Source organism: Engystomops pustulosus, chromosome 10, assembly GCF_040894005.1.
Source record: "Engystomops pustulosus chromosome 10, aEngPut4.maternal, whole genome shotgun sequence".
NCBI classification, from domain to species: Eukaryota; Metazoa; Chordata; class Amphibia; order Anura; family Leptodactylidae; genus Engystomops; species Engystomops pustulosus.
Genome location: NC_092420.1, coordinates 23,448,193 through 23,465,327, shown reverse-complemented (window position 1 = coordinate 23,465,327; position 17,135 = coordinate 23,448,193). Strand labels below are relative to the sequence as shown.

Sequence of the window (17,135 nt, the reverse complement as noted above, 5' to 3'; positions counted from 1 at the left end):
CAGCAGAGAACTGTACTGTCTCTCTAAGTCCTATAGACTTTGAATGGAGCAGTGATGTGCATGCTTGACCAATCATCCTTCTCCCTGTGGTCATGTAGTGAGTAGCATTCTGAGACTTGAGGCCTATACTATGTAGTGATAATGGATGAGTGGACCCATTCAGGTTCGGGTCCGGCTGCGTGCTTGGCTGAGCACTAACCCCACCAGTAACACTGATCATGGCTGTTACTCTTGGCAATTGAATGCTGATAGCAGATAGGATGGTGGCATGCCGAACCCAAACTGTTAAGTGAAGTTGGGGTTTGGGGATATGAACCTGCAATATTCAGCATGGACCCAACCATTGCAGCTTTGGCCTGGTCATCACTACTAGTCAGGGGTGCACCTAGCCTTTCTGCTGCCTGAGGCGAACTATAGAAAAACGCCCCCCCCCCCACCCTCTATACATGCAAAATATCAAGGAGTGTCAGGACCAGACCCAATCATATTGGTAAAATGTGAAAATAAAGCAATGCAAAATACATAAAGCTTCCCTCCATGAACTATATAATACACACAGCGAGCTACTACAAAGAACAATATACATAAAACAATCCGCCATATAATATAAAATCAATACAGCATGCCGCCATATACCATATAATACATACAGCGTGCCGCCATATAATATAAAATCAATACAGCATGCCGCCATATACCATATAATACATACAGCGTGCCGCCATATACCATATAATACATACAGCATGCCGTAATATACCATATAATACATACAGCGTGCCCCCATATACCATATAATACATACAGCGTGCTGCCATATAATATAAAATCAATACAGCATGCCGCCATATACCATATAATACATACAGCGTGCCGCCATATACCATATAATACATACAGCATGCCCCCATATACCATATAATACATACAGCGTGCCGCCATATACCATATAATACATACAGCGTGCCGCCATATAATATAAAATCAATACAGCATGCCGCCATATACCATATAATACATACAGCGTGCCGCCATATACCATATAATACATACAGCATGCCCCCATATACCATATAATACATACAGCGTGCCGCCATATACCATATAATACATACAGCGTGCCGCCATATACCATATAATACATACAGTGTGCCGCCATATACCATATAATACATACAGGGTGCTGCCATATACCATATAATACACACAGCGTGCCCCCATATACCATATAATACATACAGCGTGCCGCCATATACCATATAATACATACAGCGTGCCGCCATATACCATATAATACATACAGCGTGCCCCCATATACCATATAATACATACAGCGTTCCCCATAAACCATATAATACATACAGCGTGCCCCCATATACCATATAATACATACAGGGTGCTGCCATATAATACACACAGCGTGCCCCCATATACCATATAATACATACAGCGTGCCGCCATATACCATATAATACATACAGCGTTCCCCATAAACCATATAATACATACAGCGTGCCCCCATATACCATATAATACATACAGCGTGCCGCCATATACCATATAATACATACAGCATGCCGCCATATACCATATAATACATACAGTGTGCCGCCATATACCATATAATACATACAGCGTGCCGCCATATACCATATAATACATACAGGGTGCTGCCATATACCATATAATACACACAGCGTGCCCCCATATACCATATAATACATACAGCGTGCCGCCATATACCATATAATACATACAGCGTGCCGCCATATACCATATAATACATACAGCGTGCCGCCATATAGTATATTTTACATGGTGGCACGCTGAATGTACACACATACATACTGATATATATATATCACAGACACATCTATACATCAACACATATACATACATACATACATAGAAGTTACCTTCACTCTTTTCTTCTTTTCTCTTTGGCGGGGGGGGGGTTGTTGCCAGGGATGTCGGAGCGGGGGGAGGGGGGGGGGTGTTTACAGAGGCAGTGACGGACCGAGGAGGGTGCGAAAACGGAGCGTGGGGGCTGAATCAGAGCGTGAAGGTGGGGAGACCAGCGTGGACATTGGGCTGGGGCGGGGAGTGGTACTTGTGCCGGGCCGGCGGATGAGATAGACGGGCTGCAGGTGGTGGAAGTGTCAGCGGGCGTGCAGGGGGAAGTGTAGGGCAGCGCAGGGGGAAGTTTCTGTGGGCGTGCAGGTACATGTGCCGGCCGCGCGCGTGTTGAATGGATGGGCGGGCTGTGGGGGGAAGTGTCGGCCCGCGCGCAGATACATGTGCCGGCTGCGGGCGGGTGTATGTGATGGGCGGGTTGATGGATGGGCGGTGGAATGTGCGGGGGGTCGGGGAGATGTACCGGCCGGAATACATGCCGGCGGGCGGGAGCCCGACGCCGCCCCCTAGTGTAGCAGGAAGCGCGCCGCCTGAGGCGAGAATCTCAACTGGCCTCATGGCAGGTGCGCCCCTGCTACTAGTGATCATCGGGTATCCCCACAGATTTCCTACAGACATCCATATAGGCATGGTCACCTGTGTGAACCCTCATTATATTCAAATATACCAGGACACACCGTTCTCATGGCCACTTCTCATCTATGGATAAAGAACAAGTAGCAGGACAATCCCTTTAATGCAGGGAGTTCACCAGCTCTCCAACCAACATTATGTAGAGCCGTTACTGTACAATCTCCCGATCAATTGATTCTATGTTGTCCCTGCTCATCCTGTCCCAGGCTGTACAGCAAAGCTGACAACTTAGCTGCAGAAAATAGGAAATATGAGTTTATTCTGTGTCATGTTTGGTGACCTGTTCCTTTAGATCTTTGTTCATTGCCCCTAGCTACACCCCTTTTCCTTAAATATTTTTGTTCTCTTCGATGTTTCCTAGAATTGCCCTTACAACAGAATTCTACAGTTTACGTAAATTAGGAAAAAGCCGACTCCAAATCCACGTCTTTTAGAGATTCTTAGTATAGCATTAGCCTAATCCCTCTCTTCGATGTAAAGCCTCCACCATAACTTGTCTTCTGTGAATTGCTCAGTAGTGTAATTGCTTTTTATTGTTCCGAGTAACGTTCTCCTCCGTCCATATGTTTGCAATGTATCAGCGTGCGCGCAGTCACAACAGGCACGCGGCTGAGTTCATGACTCAGGTATGTGCCTTTAAAACTGTTTAGCCCTCCTTAAAACAACATGGAATTTCTTCGGCTTAGCGAGGACTTCACTTAAAAGTCGCTTTCGGAATTTAATTAATTTAGCGTACTTCATTCATGAAATGGAGGATAAGTGGTTGTCTGGATTGGACATATGTGTACTGTATATATTTACAGCAAGCGTAATCACCTTTAAGGGCGCTGTGTGTTTTTCGGCTTTATGGCTCAATGGCAGCAGCTTATTTGCACAGATGACGTTGATGTAGGAGCCAAAAATATGCCTCGTTGTAGGAGATATTAAAGAAACTTGAAGTCGATTATTTTGACACAGTAAATTTTAACCCCTTTCCTTCCTGCACTCTAAATCTAAGGATAGCACCAGGATCTACTGGTACTTAAAGGGAACCTACCACCACGAATCTACCTATAAAGGTAGATCGGGTGGTAGGTGGATCAATACGAGGTGAGGATAGCCCTTTTAAGGGCTAATCCTCACGTCCCGCACTGTTTTGTGAACTTATATAAAAGGTTTATGCTAATTTTGTTATGCAGCTACTGGGACGTGGAGTAGCCGCAGCTGGCTACTCCACGCCCCAGTAGCCACTTTACCCCTCCTACCCACAATCTTCGGCGCGCAGCTCCTTGCAGCTGCGCGCCCTCGTCCGGCGATCCTGCCGTCTGCCGCGCCTGTTTCGGAGCAGTGACCGCACAGGCGCTGACCTGCCGTTCTGCGCATGCGCAGACGGCAGGTTCGCCAGACCAGGGCGCGCAGCTGCAAGGAGCTGCGCGCCGAAGATTGTGGGTAGGAGGGGTAAAGTGGCTACTAGGGCGTGGAGTAGCCGCGCCGTGTAGCCACAGCTGCGGCTACTCCACACCCCAGTAGCTGCATAACAAAATTAGCATAAACCTTTTATATAAGTTCACAAAACAGTGCGGGGACGTGAGGATTAGCCCTATTGATCCACCTACCACCCGATCTACCTTTATAGGTAGATTCGTGGTGGTAGGTCCCCTTTAAATCATTTCTCCCTAGTTCAACATCTGAACACTGGATAAATGGTCATTAGAACTGGTGGGACCTTTCTCTGATTCCTCCACTCTTCTCGAACTCTTAGAAAAAAGGTTTCGAAGAAGCTGTGGTCAAGCATGAACACATCTGATACATACAAAGACGATGGGGCTGAAGGAGATAGTCAAGTTATTCGCATACAGTACAGGGCTCTCCCATCAGTTCAATAATCCTTCAGTGGAGTAGTAGCGCACATGCTTGATGGCTTCTTTCTTCTGGTCTTTAGAACTGGTGTGACATTTCCCTGATGCATTGACACTTCTTGAACTCTTAGAAATATGGTTCCGAAGAAGCAGTGGTCAAGAATGGGCACCTTCACTCCTCTCAAAGTCTACGGGTTTGATGGAGATAACCATGTAATGTTCTCTGCTTTTACATGAGTTCCAAAAGCCTCACAAATGCTTGATGCTGTTCGTGTCAGTTTTAGGACAAGACCTTTTCCTAAGTGATATATATTGGGATTGTTGTAATCTTTGGACCCTTCTGATTGTCACTTCATGCTCATCTGATGGTATTGGTGATGGGGTTGTTTTTGGCTACATCCCAGCATCTATCTCAACTTTTTGATACAAGGGAGGGGCTACAGTACATAGCTATTCCAATTCATTGGGGGTCATTTACTAAGGGCCCAATTCGCGTTTTTCCCGACGTGTTACCCGAATATTTCCGATTTGCGACGATTTCCCCTGAATTGCCCTGGGATTTTGGCGCAGGTGCATCGGCGCCGGCATGCACGCGATGGAAATCAGGGGGCGTGGCCAAACGGAAACCCGACAGATTCGAAAAAATCGCCGCATTTAAAAAAAAAAATGTTGCGAAACTTGCACTTACCTTCACTAGGAATAGGCCGGTGAACTTGAGTGCATTCCGGGGAACTTCAGTGCAGCAGCGCCACCTGGTGGACGTCGGAGGAACTACCTCAGTGAATCGCTGGAAGACCCGAATCCACCGCAGAGAATGCGCCGCTGGATCGCGAATGGTAAAGTAAATCTGCCACATTGTCTAAGAGATGGTGCAATGAGACTAGACATTCTTAAACTAGGCCAGAAATATTATGAATTATTGATTCATAATAAAACAGACAACAAAAACACATAAATTATTGGAACATATGGACATTTTGGAGGTCACTTTCATACTGTCAGACTAAACATGATGATATATTACATGGCTTCTCCCAAACGGGGAGGCTAGGACTGGGGAGAAATGAAAAATTAAAAATGCTTACTTTTGTATAGTTCCCAATTCTGTGGCCTTAACAGTCACTGGAACCAGAGAAATGATGTTCAGCTGTGGTGTCATCGACACCAGTCCTATAACTACTGAGTGATTGGTGAAACTGGAAAACCCTCTTTTTTTATCAAACATTTTTATTAGGCTTTTACATTTTTTTAAAAAAACATAGACATTACATTTCAAGCCAGAAAAACACACTCTAAGGCTGCATTCACACGACTGGTGCCCGCCGTACCGTAGCACGGCGGGCACATGGCAGCGTGCGGGGAGAGGAGGAGAGCACTGCTCACCCCCGCCCCTCTCCATAGGGATATATGGCGCACGGCACTGTATGCCCTGAAAAAATAGGACATGTCCTATTTTTTCACGGGGCACGGAGCAGTACGGAGCAGCACGTGTGCGGCACCGTACCGCTCCCGTAGGGCGCCGCACGCCCATTGCCGTCTATGGGGGACGTATATCGGCCGTATATACGTCGGCTGTATATACGTCCCCCTTGCGGTAGTGTGAATGCAGCCTAAATCACATAAAACATGCATGATTTCAGATGTTTACAGATGTTTTTCTGATATGCAAATTAGCTTTTCTGACTCATCTCTGGTTTCTCTGACTGATCTCTCTCCCAGGCTGGCAGTGCACCACGCCCCATTATTCTGACTGACAGCTCTGCGTCTCTTCAAATCACTGCCCTGCCTCCTTGTACTTAGGGACTGTCTGCTAATATTCAAATACAGACATGTAAAGCTTTATTTACTTATAAATTGTAAATTCATGACATGTGACCAGTGACATCATCCCAGGTCCTTTAGCCTTCTAAGAATGGCAAACTGTATCCCATGTATGTGATCAAATGATATCACAACAGCCTCCATGGAGGATGGAGAGGAGTAGAATCCTATGGAGGCTGCTGTGACTACATGTGGTCAGATACATGCATGGGGTACAGTTTGCTATTATTCAGAGGCTAAAAGGACCTGAGATTATGTTGCTCTGGTCACATGACAGGAACTGTGACCAGTAAGGAGGTCAATTCCCCTCTTATGCCAGGTAATATAAGATAAAGGGTGATTTATGTGGATATAAGCGAAACAATTTGTAGCTAAAAGAAGGGGGTCAGTCAGTTAATAGAGCTCTATAGGAACCTGTCACTGGCTGTATATGTGCAAATGTGCTGACAGGTTCCCTTTAATTACCTATGATTAAAACAATCACTTTTCTAATCTCATGATATTGACATGTTCACACACTTTTAGGATTTGATGTTTACATACAGTTTTATGGTTAGTTTTTTTTCCCCAAGAATAAATGTATCAATTTTTATTTTAGTGAATTACTCCCTGATTATTCCCATCAGTCCTAAATCCTTGCATAAAATCCACTCGCCAGCACAGGCGGGGGATTCGCTGACATAAATATGGGCCTTTTAACGATTGTTAAATAAAGATTTGTGCTGCAGGGATCAAGTCAGAGAAGAGCTGAATGGAAGCAATGTGAGCGCTCGCCCGCCCGCGGCCGCAGTATTAACGAAAACGTGGAGTTTCACCATATATTGTAGGCACCTGTAGTTAGAGATTGCTCCAGCAGCATTAAGTCTTTAAAAGCTGTAAATTCTGGGGGAATTTGTTCCTTTTACTATAGAGAAGCAGAAGAGGCCTCGTCTCAGGGGGAAAGTTAATGCCCCCCCACTTAAGGACTACAAGGCTTTCAATAGCAGAAAATCCTATTCCTTCCAGGAGACCACAGACCGAAACCCAGATAACCTGCACAACTGGAACAGAAATCAGAATAATTGTACCGTATATAGAGTTTATTTATAGATTTTATGCTTTGTGCAACTTAAAGGGAGTCTAAGCTTTACAAACTTCTGGCAACATATTGTAGAGAAATCCACTGGGATCTCTCCGGCAAAACTTTTTTTAATTACATTTTTTTTAAATTTATGTCTGTCTATTATGTTGTTCCAGTGAAATTCCTTTTTAAATCTGTATGCAAATGAGGTAGTTGGTAAACCCAGGATGAACCCAAATTCCTGCAGCACTGCTTATACCAAATGAACCTCCTCTCTCTCCTCCCTGCTACCCCCAGATGAAGAACACATCACAAATACACCAAATACCTCATTAGCATAAGGGATACAGTTGGAGTCTCTAGGAAACAGAATAATAAAGATATTTTTGGAGTAACATTTTTTCTACAACATGCTGCCAGCAGGTTATAACACTTACAGGAGGTTGTGGATTCCAATAGGAGAGGGCCAGTCGTATTTCCTCACATGTCTTTTTTACTACGGCGAGTTGAGCTTCTTGCCTCAAGCAGCACAATCTGCATCAAGAGGGGGGCAACATCAGGGGAGCAGTCACCTGCTACAAAGCAGAACATGACACTTAAAAATAGCATTTCTTCACACCAGATGTCAGTGTGGATGTCTTCACACCTACGTACTTTAAAAAATAACCTCATAAAACCTCATATATTTACTTTACTTATTTTTTTTATTTATATTACTGCTGTTTAATAGCTCTCCTCAGGGAGCAAAAAAGTTCAGGCTATGCATAATATTTCTTCTTTGGATTACCAGTCGCGGGATGGGGAAATGTTGGGAGCAACAAAGTCAAAAACTATTATTCAAGACTTTATAGACATCTATGACTCTTATAGATGTGTCTCCACTTTCCACCATATGATAGAAATTTCATTTTTATCCCGTTGGCTACTCATATGATTCAAATCCAGTCTCGTGGTTACTGGAGGTTCTCACAAGAGAATTAAGATCCAGCATGGTCACCTCCAAATACATGGCCAGCAAGCGAACTCTAGATCTTATACCAAGGCCGCTGCCAACATAGCCTATCCTTTAGCCTGGCCCAAGGGGCTCTGATTAATCAAACTTGGGCAAACCCCATTAAACAAGTTGGACACTTTACTTCAAGTTTTTGTAATGGATTTCTAGACAAGGGGCAGAACTGCATTAGGGGGGGGGCAGGAAATTAGGTAATTTACCAATATACATCTATTAAATAGTCTACACCACTTTATTGATATGTAAAGTAATGCCCCTTGTCCAGAAATTCCTTTCACCCCAATAGCTGTCACTCCTGTCCATAAAATGGAAACAGAGGGTCATGTGATCTCTAACTGTCCATGACCAATCTACCTTCCAGGACCTAAAGCTTGTATTCATGAAAACAATCATAAGGTCCTGGAAGGCAGAATGGTGATGGACAGTTAGAGGTCACATGACCCTTCATCACTTGTCAATGGAAGTTGTTTACCTGTCAAGAAACCGGTGCAGAAATTTTAATAGATGTATATTAATTAATTACCTAATATCCTGTCCCCCCACATACACTTACACACACATTACAAAAAAATGTGAACTTTTTTACATATGAGTATCATTGGCAGTACAACGCCTTCCAAATATATACAAAACCGTAATGGTTACAGTAACCAGTTGCAGTATAAGATGAATAATGCATCCGTTGCCTTTATCCATCGTCTTTCATGCGTTTTCGTCTCTTTCTTTTCTTACATTCTCGACCCACGTAGAATGTTTTTGGTCTTACATTCGGGAAGTAAACATATTTTTTGCATTATTTCATTCCCAAATCCATAATAATATAAAGCAGATGTTGTTCACTCCTGAACCTTAGTGGAAAGGTAGAAAGAATATACAAAGAAGATTTTTCTTCAAGCAAACATCCATATGTAATACGGCTTGGCAAGCTGAGGATACTACAGACCCTGAGCCTAATATGCTTACTATATTATTTAAGCACCTGGTACATGCAGTGGATATTTTCCTATTAGGTTACTGTTTTTTTTTATTTTATGTCATAGTTAATGATCAAATATTTCTGCATAAGACATGCAAAAACTCTCACAGCAAACAGTATTAGAATAAATCGTAAGAGAAATCTGAACTTCAAACATTGATTACCTTCTGAGAGTTTAGTTAGTGTAATAATAAACTTATTCGGGTTAATTTACTAAGGGTCGTGGATTGCACTTTTGTCGGACTGTGCGCCTTTTTCTGGGATCGCATGGCTTGGACAGGTATTTAACAGGTGTCTGCATAAATTAGGGGGCTAGCCATCGGATGATCCGACTTATTTGGACTGAGCGTGGGACTTAACTGTTTAAATTGTGTCGCAAGACAATATACTTAGATGTATCACGAAAAAGATGGTGAACTCTGCCGGACCTGAGCGGGGGAGCGACACATGCAGGATATTGGGCGCACAATCTTAGTGAATCACGGCACAGTGCATTATAGATGGACAATGCATTTTCGGTGAACCCCAGGGTTTCAAGCCAAAGGTGTTTAAGCCCTAACAATGGTGGATGAAGTCTACAATGTGCAACAGAATGTATAACAATTAGAGATGAGCGAGCACTAAAATGCTCGGGTGCTCATTATTCGAGACGAACTTTTCCAGATGCTCGAGTGCTCGTCTCGAATAACGAGCCCCATTGAAGTCAATGGGAGACTCGAGCATTTTTCAAAGGGACCATGGTTCGGGAATAAAATGTGTTATTTAATTGAAAAAGAATGTCTTCTGATAAGTTATCAGATGTATGCAAACATCTGCAATCTATTCTTCACTGTTCCGCGCGTATATTATCTCCCGACAAGTTAGCAGATGTGAAGAACAGTGAAGAATAGAATAAAAACAGTGAACATAGGATCATTTAAGTGAAAAACACAGTGAAGAATAGATTACAGATGTTCGGCACATCTGCTTACTTGTCGGGAGATACGCTGTCCCGGGATCCGCTCCACTTCTTCCACTGAAGTCTCCCCGATGTCTCCCTGCTGCCCGATGTCTCCCTGCTGCGCGCGATGTCTCCCTGCTGCGCGCGATGTCTCCCTGCTGCGCGCGATGTCTCCCTGCTGCGCGCGATGTCTTCCTGCTGCGCCCGATGTCTCCCTGCTGCGCCCGATGTGTCTCTGCTGCGCCCGATGTGTCTCTGCTGCGCCTGATGTGTCTCTGCTGCGCCCGATGTGTCTCTGCTGCGCCCGATGTCTCCCTGCTGCGCCCGATGTCTCCCTGCTGCGCGATGTCTCCCTGCTGCCGTTGTAAGCAGATGTGCCGAACATCTGTACTCTATTCTTCACTGTGTTCTTCACTGTGTTTTTCACTTAAATGATCCTGTGTTCACTGTGTTCACTGTTTTTATTCTATTTTTCATTGTTCTTCACTGTGTTTGTTTAATTAAATGCTCGATCTCGAGCAGGGGAAATACTCGTCCGAGCAACGAGCCGTTCCGAGTACCTTAATACTCGAACGAGCATCAAGCTTGGACGAGCATACTCGCTCATCTCTAATAACAATCCCTCTAGAAGGTTAGTTGAAATCAATTGAAGAGAGTCATATGTCTTTTACATGACTAAGGAAAAACTAAGCCATAGCCCTCCAGGGCATCTCAACAGAAAACGGATAATGTCATGTGAACAACCTCTAAAGCCCTTCCTAGAATAACAGTAGATCCACCTTCAGGCCTATATGAACTGTGATTGACAGATCAGTAGGCACCTCTTGTTTACCCCACCCTTGGCATGATCCAGATAAGTTCAGGTAGCCATTTAGTTGAATTGTGCTGGCCCTGTATGTCCTTAAGCACAATTGGAAATTTAACCCCATATATTTCAATTCAATTTTTTTATACTATGTGCTGTAGGTGTGGTCTAAATGTGATAAAAATAGTAATACTTACCTTAACTCTGATCCAACACAGGGTTATGTCATGTCAACAGCGCACATCCAAAGCCAGAGACTGTGCCAGGAGCAGTGTAATATCACCAGAGGCCTGAGCGGGGGAGCGACACATGCAGGATATTGGGCGCACAATCTTAGTGAATCACGGCACAGTGCATTATAGATGGACAATGCATTTTCGGTGAACCCCAGGGTTTCAAGCCAAAGGTGTTTAAGCCCTAACAATGGTGGATGAAGTCTACAATGTGCAACAGAATGTATAACAATTAGAGATGAGCGAGCACTATGTCTTTTACATGACTAAGGAAAAACTAAGCCATAGCCCTCCAGGGCATCTCAACAGAAAACGGATAATGTCATGTGAACAACCTCTAAAGCCCTTCCTAGAATAACAGTAGATCCACCTTCAGGCCTATATGAACTGTGATTGACAGATCAGTAGGCACCTCTTGTTTACCCCACCCTTGGCATGATCCAGATAAGTTCAGGTAGCCATTTAGTTGAGTGGTGATGGTTGACCCTGCACCGGACAAAGGTCCTTCATCAATGTTCTTAGACCACTTAGAGTCAATAGTATAAAAACCAGGCAACCCTTCTAATTCCTCTTTCTTTTCCCCTTATGACATATTGTATTTTCAAAGTCTATAATGTTAAACTTCTAATAAAAGTCACCAAAACATAAGAAAAATGTAATATTGCATATTCCAATGTCCTAATACCGTCCCAGCCCGTTTCACGTCACTCTCGCAACATTCCCAAAGATCCATTCTGTGGTTCAACTATTCCTGTCATCCTTTCCTTTTGGCTAAAAACAGCACACTATGGCGGTTTTTGAGTGCCAACTGGCAGGCGCCGGAAATCCAAAATAAATGGGTACGATTGCCAACCAAAACCTATTCACTTGTAGGTTAAGGCCTTGCACATAATACAACACAGCGGCGCTCAGAATGGCAGCGGTCCTCTTCCTTGTGAAACAAGTAAAAGGGGTAGCACGTACTTAATCTTAATCACATGGCGACGTTTACAAGCTCATTTTATGAACAGATAGCTGAATATTCTTTATATACTATTCATGCACAATCCTGCAAAGGTCTACGTCTACGCATCATAAATTGCAGGGTATAAGACATGCATTCAGGTGAAACAGCGGAGGGCGAACACTGGCTCTTTATTCACATACTTGTACACATACGTGTATCATATGGAGCACAGCTACACCAAATATTGTGGTGAGTGTGTAGTAAGATAGGTTAAACTATCTAGAGTGCTGGGGGGCTGAAGTGGTCATCTTTTACCACCTGGAATTTCTAAGTTAAAATGGTTTGGATTTCATGTTTTTTGTAATGTGTGGGGTCACCGTGACTGTGGTAATCTTCTTATATTTGCTATCCATGGCCTCCTTCCTTCTAAAATCAACTTCTAAAATTATGCTAATGAGCCAGAAGGGCTCTGGGGGTGTTAGCAGAGGCCTCTGTGCTTTGGCTTCAGAGGCTGTTTTGCTATCTTCCCGGTGCTCCCCCAGCACTTTTCCCCTCCTTCGGCCTGATGGATATAAGAAGATTACCACAGTCCCGGTGACTGGATCTATGAGTAACAATCCCCGGTTTATCATACTTGGTTGATAGTAGATTTCCTTTAAACTAAGCATCGAGTTAGAAATGTAAGGTTAGACTAGACAGAGTCAGCATCAGGGACAGAAAAATCTACCACATTTAAAAGGTTTTTGTGGCCCCAGACATTTCAGCAGGACATTAGTACCTGATTTGGGGGGATGCAAAACCTTCAACAGTAGAGATGAGCTCCAAGGTTTGGGAACTCCCCCGCACCTGGACATATTGCCATAATGGCAGCCAAACGGCCCATGTGGCATATTGACGCCCCTAGCAAAAGCCATGCTTTTGATTGGTCAGGGGAATCACAGCTATGGATATTAGCAAGGAGCGCTAATCTGGCAATATGTCTGGGTCATGCGGTGCGTACAAGCACCTTGCACCACTTTGGGTCTGCTCATCTCTACTCACTGGTCAATTGTCTTACTACCTATATTTATATAAGTACAGTGGGTTTTTAATATGCATTGCACAGAAGCTTATGTAGATTCCAGTGCCTTCTACTGTTAACTGGTTGGGCTCCCAAATTTTGGACCCACACTGATTGGTCATAGATATCAAAATTGTATCAGAGACCAGAAAACCCCTTTAAGTGTAAGTTTGCACTTGTCTTACTTTTAGACAACAATCTGTAAACCTCTAGTTTTTATCTGATAATATGTGATAATAGTGCATAGTCATTGACTATTTATCACAGCCGGGGGATTTGTGGGGTCCATCCATTCAGTCTGTATTTGTCTCTTGATTGAATTTTCCATTCCTGGGGCGTGAGATCCAGGATCAGGTCACATACCTTAGTCTTTTATCAGAACCACAGATAACCCATAAACATTTCTCCGCAGTCCAGGTGCTGCCGGTCTCTATAAAATGTAGAATTTCAGCAATGTGAGTGGCACACCGGCATTAGCATAATTATCAGCTATTAAAGTGCAGGAATTTCCTGTGTTCCTGAATGCCGGGTTTTGTCTGGGACACTCATCCCGCACTGTATTTTGGGACTTTCTAATATTTTGCCTTGTTAGTGGGTCGGCCGCTCCTATAAAATCTCCCTGTGGGGTTTAGCTCCCAGGATTTTTCCTTGGTCTTTGTGGATGTGCCGTGACAGATGATTTCTCAGACTGCGGCTCCTTTTTCTAATAAATTCTAAGCCACTTTTCCTGGAAAGATTGTGTTTTCTTTCCTTTGAGCAGCGCAGGTAAACAAATACACACAGTCACTCACTTATAATTAACGCTCCTGGCATGGAGGAAGACGTTACTGGAAATAAAACCGCCAAGAATGGAACCCGATACAGGAAAATCAGAAAACATGTAAGAAACATGGAGGAGAGGGGGGTTTATACTGAAAATATAGGACAGGTTACAGGTCGGGTACCACCAGAAATTTGTCTCAAATTAGTAATTCCATTACAATGTATAGGTATAACATGGAATATAGATATAAAAAACAGCAGCCCTCCTCAGTTAGATGGGGGGAATTGTAAAGACGTGTAGTAGTCTCATTTAACTCTTCCCCCCTTATGCCCCTTGGGCCATGCCAGGTGGGAATGGAGTGGTGCGTATGTGGGCCAGGCAGCAGCTGCTAAATCTCCCCCACAGTTTATAATGATGTCATCAATCGTTATCTAATCATGTTAACCACCAGGGGCTAGATGCCATATAGAGGCGAAGCTGGTTCCTTGGTGTATCCACCACTTTACCTGTATTTTATTTGGACATTATGGGACCTGTATTTCTACTGTGCAAAATATCAGAAATAATAAATCTCAGTGCACCAGTTTTCTGTCTGAATTTACCCATTCTTTTCAGTGCATACTGTGCACACAGGGCGTATATATGTGTCTATCCGTGACACATATGTGTTGCGGCTGTACTATACCGAACACAACATAAATTTCTGCACTGTGGGGACCGTGCGCCACATTCAGAGTCCGACAGAAGTATGTCGTACGCCCTACGTTAAAGGTTCACCAAAATAAAGATGGTGCACTCTTTTGGGGCAGTGCAGATTCCTGAAGAATGTGCTCCCCAATTAATGAACCTGGCGCCCCCTGCATACTCCACAGGCAAACTGCACATAGTGCAAATTGCTTTGTTTTTGATAAATGTGGGCCACGTTGTGCAGTTTGCCTGTGGAGTGCATAGGAGGCGCCAGATTCACCAAAACTGGTGCACGGTCTTCATTAATATGGCGCCCCCTGCACTGCTTTGGGAATGGGCACCATTTTTTTGGTGCATTTTGTTCATGCTGCAGAATTGTGCTGCACATCCATAATAAATGTGGCTCAAGCTTCAACTAAGCAGTAACAACCCCTTTAGGTGCACATTTTTTCTATCTTGTCGGACACAGAGCAGCCGCGACACAAAACTGGCGCAGATACTTTATAAAATACATGTACAAGCAGTTTGCAGGTTCTTTTCAGTGCAGAGTCAGACAGAAAACTGGTGCAAATAGTTTAATAAATGTGGGACTATATAGCTATAGAAAAATTGCCCAAGGATAAATCAAAGATCAGGAGTCCCAACCCCCCCCCCCCAAAAAAAAAATACACACAGGCACAAATTGCAAGTATAAGATATATCTGCCCAATGGTCTCATATTTTCCTTCACACAACAACATTCCAATTTAAAAAATTTGGTAAAAATTGCAAATGGTTGCCCTTAACATGATATTTTAGTTTCCCAAATATAGATTGGGTGGATAAACATATTTGCAGATGTTCAGTGACGCAGTCAGGTCTCTCCACTGTAAACACCTAAACAACTTCACAAGAACACAACAGATAACAGAGCAAAACATTGTGGTCGAAGTCACCTTAAAAATAACTCGCACGCCCACATCCGTGTTTTCATAGAGAGGTGTTAGGACCTCTGCATCCTGCAGTATCCAGAATTAATACCGTAATGACCCAATGCCGACTCGCTGGCCAAAAAATATAGATTGCCCTACCTAATTGCAGTCTAGACTTCAAGGCAAAGGGCCAGCTAAAATGTATAACATATTTGTGCTCAGGCTTAGAAAGCTCTTCGATACCTTCAGAACGCTGAAATAGTTCTTCGAAATAGAAAAATACGAAGCCACATATATTCCTAAGAGACAATGTCCAGGATTCATCGTTTTTGGAATGTGCACAAACACGTTCACAGCACCTTCACGACGCAGGGTTGTGTATAGGGAGTATAGGGAATAAATGGGGGCTTGTTTGTTGTGTAAGAGGGAGCCATGGCTCTGACATGTAATTTATAGGCCTTAGGCTGTGGTCATATCTTGGTTGTTGCTTCTGCTCATCTTGGAAGCCTCTGTGATATGGGATGTCTTATGACAGATCTCAACAGCACCTAAAGGGCATCACAGTCAAGCCCGGTGCCAGCACCCAGCTTACCCGGGCAAGTGCCGGGGCCCCAGGGTGCTGGAGGGGCACACTGATTGTGCCTTATGGTGAAGGAGGGGGGAGAAGTGGGTCTTATTGGGAAGGGGGGGAGTGTGCCTTATATGGAAGGAGGGGGGGAGGTGCCTTATGGGGAAGGGGGGGGCAGTGTACTGTCTTATGGGGGAGGGGGGGCAATGTGCTGTCTTATGGGGGGACAGAGTGCCTTATGTGAGGGGAACAGTGTGGCTTATGGGTGGAGGAACACTGTTTATGGGAGGGATAGTGTGCCTTATGGGGGGACAGTGTGCCTTATAGGGGGGATATTGTGCCTTATGGGGGGACAGTGTGGCTATGCCCCCCATAGTGTGGCTGCGGGGGGAGGGACAGTGTGGTTACTGCGTGGCGGGGGGAGGGAAAGTGTGGTTACTGGGGGGAGCCAGTGTGGCGCTGGGACGTGAGTTTTCTGAAAAAGGAACCACTATGGCTTTGTCGCCCAGGGGCCTACTTAAACCTGGAGCCGGCCCTGATTACAGTCCTCAAGTTTCTATAACCATGTCCATCAGCTTGATATCAAGAATAGCGCAGTACTGTATGGCTTGCTTTTCTTTGTATCATAATGAAATAATGAAATGGAGATTCATAGTTTCATAGTTTCATAGTTTATACGGTTGAAAAAAGACACTTGTCCATCAAGTTCAACCAAGGAAGGGAAGGGATTGGATGAGGAAGGGATTCTCTTTAGTTTTATCTGACTTCTGGTTCCTAAAATTAACTAGGGGGAGGAGGGGGACTTTCTATTAACCCTCTTGGAAGTAGACTCTAGTTGTGTTGTCTTCTGCTGGACCTCTGGAGGCAAGCATTGAGTTAGAGCTTAGATCCACCATAGGATCCTTTGATACCCTAGAGGGTTAGTCAGAGACCAAAGTAACGCTATTCATAGTATTTTTTAAGGTTTT

At 44.1% G+C, this 17,135-nt stretch overlaps 1 protein-coding gene across 5 annotated transcripts in view; it reads left to right on the top strand.

Moving 5' to 3' along the window:
• Positions 1 to 17,135, top strand: part of CACNA2D3 (calcium voltage-gated channel auxiliary subunit alpha2delta 3) — a 597,379-nt gene that overhangs the window by 402,859 nt on the left and 177,385 nt on the right. The gene's annotated exons all lie outside the window — the stretch shown is intronic.